The following is a 5,181-nucleotide window of genomic DNA, read 5'->3' as shown; positions in this document are numbered from 1 at the left end:
GAAATTTTGTTACAATGAGTTTATTATTCCCACACTAAGATTCTACTTTTAAATATTTTATTAATATATAGATGTATTTAATTATCTAATAAAATATATACTTGTAATGATAAATAAAATAAATTAAAATTAACTTTAAACTAGCTTAATTTCTACATTTTGACGCTAATTCGTCAACTTGGGAAGACAAATAATAAAGCACATATATGAGAATGAACTGGGTTAAATTCCAATTAAATTAAGGTTTATTTATTTGAACTTAATGTTGTAACACATGTAAATTTATTTATTAGACCATCTAATATACTATAAAAGTTGAGTTGGGGTCAATTCATGAGGTGGGTTCCGGTGTGAAATGACCTTATGGTGTGAAATTTGAAGAATGTTGAGCCATTAGATTAGAAAATGGAGGGTTGAGATTAAAAAAGGTTTTTTTAATGAATCCACGCGGTGACATTTTTGTAATTAAAGATGAACTCTTTTTTTTTACGCTTTCTGGGTGATTTTTTTATCCCCTTAGAACTGAACGATTGCGTGTTATAGGTGAACATTAGTGTGTTATATGTGTACCCGATAAACTTCGCACTTCACACCATAAGGGCACTTCACACCGGATCCTTATTCGTCAATTTATTACCTCCAATTCAACTTCAAAATTCTTATTCTATCCCTTACCCTATCAATAATATCTTCTAGAATTCCCTTTTATGCCCTTGGTGACCATCCGATATTAGGTTGATAATTAAATACAAATTTAATTCCAAGTAACTACCATTGTCATTTTCAAGAGAATTTGAAACTCCAAATACTACTTCACAATTAATGTACCATTTATTTACTTGAACATTATTCCCTTCATCCGTTATAAAAGAAGAAGAAGCTTATCAAGCAATTTTGAGCAATAAAACAAAATCATTTTACATTCTTTTGACCATTAAGGGCTTGGAGACTATAAAACACTCACAACTGAGAGAATTTGATAGAACGATTCAAATGAGAACTCCAATTATGTCGAATGACAAACTTTTGACTTCTCAATACAGTTAATTGGTAGTTCAAGTCATGGCTTCTTGCCCCTATTGACGGTGATGATGCATGCGGCGACAACGATGTCTCTCCATTTTCAAAGTTTTAGGTTCGCTTTCTCTCTGGCATCTTAATACATTTTTTCTAGGTTTCTCTCACTTTTGATGTATTTGTCGTTTTCATGCTTTAGTTTTAACCTACAAAATATTTATTGATATGGTTTCTCTAACTTTTGATGTTTTTGTCATTATCATGCTTTAGTTTTTTCTACAAAAAAATTGTTGATATGTTTCGTGTACATTTTACATGCTTGTGAAATTTTCTACTAGCATCTCTAATTTGTATTAACTAAATAAACATTGCTTGGTGAATGCATGGAGAAGACTAAGCATGAAAAGAAAGAATTGTAGAGAAATTCTGAGTTTAACAGAGTAGATTCGATGTGAATCGTTTACTTCGTATTGGATTGGTTTTGAAAAAATGCAGTAAAGAAGAGTCTTAGTAAGTTAAATTGCAATCCAAATGAGAATAGAGTTGGACTTCTACAAATTGTTGAGAGAGTATTACAAAGAGTTGGGTTTGAGTTCAGTACGGTGTTGCGAAGATAGAGTACATAGTTATTTTTGTTACTAATCATCGTCTCTATTTTTGTTACTAATGATCGTCTCTATTATGTCTCTATTATTTTTGTTACTAATGATCGTCTCTATTTTTGTTACTAATGATCGTCTCTATTATGTTGCGAAGATAGAGTTGGGTTTGAGTTCAGTATGGTGTTGCGAAGATAAGATATAATTGCTAATGTGTGTGATAACAGTGAATGATTCTCCAACTTATGTTACTAATGATCGTCTCTATTACGTCCTCGAATTACATAGTTATTTTTTCGTATTGGATTACGTTTTATCATGACAATTAGTTTTGTCGAATTGGATTATGTGAGATTTTCAGTTACTAATGATCTTTCTTTTTTTAACGTATTTTTTCAAGCATGTGTACTTCATAAAACTTGGATTGCATATTTAATAATTGAGAAAAAAAATCATGTAGAAACGACTACGAGGATATTTTGTTGTAAAAATCTAACTCTTAGCACTAAAATCATGAAAAATATATAATTAATTAGGAGTCTATTATAATTAAAATTGTCCACTTTAATGCAAAAAAAAAAGTAAAAGCTGTCGAAGTAACACATGTTCAATTATTCTCCCACATCAAAACTCAATGAATTTTTCAATTGTTGGATGTGTATAAAAACTCATGTTACAGGTTGAGATTTTTTATCCTCCCACGTCAGAAACTTAATGAAGTTTCCTTCGCTCGGGTATAAAAAGGAGATCACAAGACCCCTGATTGAAATGGGTGTTTATGTTTCTTTCGTTATTCAAGTTGAGCTTCAAACAATAGAAGTCCAATAATCAATTTTGCAATTTATAATTTAAAATTATTTTGATTTGAATTTTTATCGTATCCGAGCATATACAGATATGTGGGAATTTTTAACTTGTCCATGTCACACAGTCTATGATCTATTCATTTTTACAAAAATATTATTCTTATTTCTTTCCTATATTTCATATATCAACATTTAGATTGATAAAAAAAAATTACATGAATAAAGCAAAGGATAACACATCTGTGTGCTGCTTAATAATTTACATTAAACACATACAATAATGTTCAATGTATATATAATGTCGTAAAAAGACAAAAAAAACCGTGTGAAGCACGAATCTATTACAAACACTTGCCTACATATCAAGTATTTACCACTACATTATCAACAAAGTACATTGGTACTTAATTAAGTGTATATTTACGTTAATCACCACAATAAAAATAACAAACAGTACATCCCTGTATTTAATCAAATAAATACGGACACGTCTAAAAATAGATAGTAAACAAACTCCTAGACGAAACACACAAAATACAATGTGCATGAAACTTACAATCAAACATACTACAAAAACACATTCCCAAATGATATATCACAAATATCCGTTCAAACCAAAAAGGACGCCTATGATAACATATAACTGTAATTATAACAGAATACTTATTAATTATATATTTTCATAGTTTTAGAGTTAAGAATAAGATTTTAACAAAACATATCCTCGCAGTGATTACTATATAAAAATTCACTAAATTATTGAACATTCAACCAACTTGTATGAACTACACATACTAGAAAAATGGAAGAAATAAATCATAAAAAAACAAAAAAAAATTGCAAAGAGATAGTAACTGAAAGTCCCACATAATTCAATTTGAGAAATCTAACTTTCATGATAAAGCGAAAAAAATAAAATTTTAAACTGGAAAATTGATTATTAGGCTTCTTTTGTTTAAGCTCAACTTCAATAGGAAGAGAAACATAAAAAACCGGTTTGCATCTTGTCATGTCCTTTTATGCACCTCAGAGGCAAGGAGAGTTCATTAAGTTTTCGATGTGGGAGGCTGAAAATCAGAACCTGTAACATGGTTTTTTATACACATCTAATGGTCGGAAAATTTCATTGAGTTTCGATGTTAGAGAACATTTACACATGTGTTAATATGAATAGTTTTTACTTTTATTTGTTAGATTGGATAGTTTTAAGGGGGGTTTGCACGAAACCACCCGTTATATGGCCTAATTGCATGGAGCTACCCCTATATCGATAATTATTCTGAACAACCCAAATTTCAACTTCTTCTTACCAGAAGCAACCCATGGACAGACTCCGTCAAAATTTCTGTTAAAATACATGAAATGACCAGAATATACTTAATGATTTTATAAAATTACAATTAAAATGCCATTTTTCTTCTTCGAATTCCCCCAGCATCTTCGCCTCCAATCGTCTTCGCCCCAGTATCTTCGTCTTTGCCTCCAATCGTCTTCGCCTCCAGATCCGAAATTGATTTCCAACATCTTCATCTTCGTCTTCGTCTCTTCCCCCAACATTTTCATCTTCATCTTCGCCCCCAGCATCTTTGTCTTCGCCTAATCGTAATTGCAGGGTCTTCGTCCCCGATGGCTCAAGTTATTGAATCGCCTCTTCATTCCTCGTTTCTCGCCAGGGATTGATGCGATTTAGGGTTACTGAATCGCCTCCAATCGTCTTCGCCCCAGCATCTTCGCCTCCAATTGTCACCAATTAGGGTTACTGAATCGATGGGGATCGATGCTAGTTAGGGTTACTGAATTTGCTTACTTCATTTTACATCATCAATTCCTCACAATTTGCTGGTGATGTTGTGTGGGTTTTCGCTTAAATTTGTATTGAAGTGTTGTTCTTTATTTTAGATTTGCAGGTATTTAAAGATGGATATCATTTCCCAACTACAAGAGCAGGTGAACACCATAGCTTCTTTGTCCTTCAATACCTTTGTAAAACTGTAAAGAGATGCGACACCTGTTCGCCTCTCCTCTAATTACCCAGAGCCTCCACCTTTTCCTGCTAATCCACCTGAGGAAACTCCTCCTAATACTGTTGAGCAACCCAAGGAGATGAGTGTTGCTCTTGTTAAAGCTGCCAAGCAGGTCTTTCATTCCTTCTTCTTTGATGATTAAGCAATTCTTATGGTACCAATCTGATCTGAAAATTCATGCCTTCTGTAGTTTGATGCTCAGCTAAAAAGAATTGCAGAGCTACAGGTACTGGATTTGTGTTATTGGCTTTCAAACTTTCACATGATTCCACCTTCAGTTATGTTTTCTTCTTTTGAACTGAATATAGACAATTGTCTGATTTTATTCCTGAATTCACTCAATAGGATGAAAACGATTTAGTTGGTCAAGAACTGTAACGACAACTTGAAGTTGCCGGTATGAGCTTGCTCTCCGTAAATACCTTATTTCTATCCCTTTCTTTGTATAAGTCTTGCTGACAAAGCAGTTTTGATTATTTCTGAATCCTTTTTGCATATTTGTTAATTTATGTGTTCATCTTCTTTACCTTAATATGCAGAAGAGGAACTAAAGTAGGTACAAGAGCTGTTTAAACAAGCAACGAGTAACTTATTGAACTTGAAGAGACCAGAATGAGTGCTCTAAAGTGTGCTTAGAGACCGTGACATGTAAATTATATGTTTATTATACAGATAAAATCTAATTGTATCATTTTCTCATGATCGAAACAATATAATCTAATGTTCGATGTGTTC

The 5,181-nt window shown here is 32.3% G+C and overlaps 1 pseudogene; it reads left to right on the top strand.

The window, feature by feature from the left end:
* The first annotated feature begins 4,339 nt into the window (after positions 1–4,339).
* On the top strand, positions 4,340–5,062 carry LOC141250739 (uncharacterized; annotated as a pseudogene).
* Positions 5,063–5,181: the final 119 nt, after the last annotated feature.

This window comes from Phyllobates terribilis, unplaced genomic scaffold (genome assembly GCF_046119375.1).
Source record: "Phyllobates terribilis strain yellow unplaced genomic scaffold, ASM4611937v1 Scaffold_6071__1_contigs__length_47009, whole genome shotgun sequence".
Taxonomy (NCBI): Eukaryota; Metazoa; Chordata; class Amphibia; order Anura; family Dendrobatidae; genus Phyllobates; species Phyllobates terribilis.
Note: the sequence above shows the minus strand (reverse complement) of the source record. Positions and strands in the feature narration are given on the sequence as shown.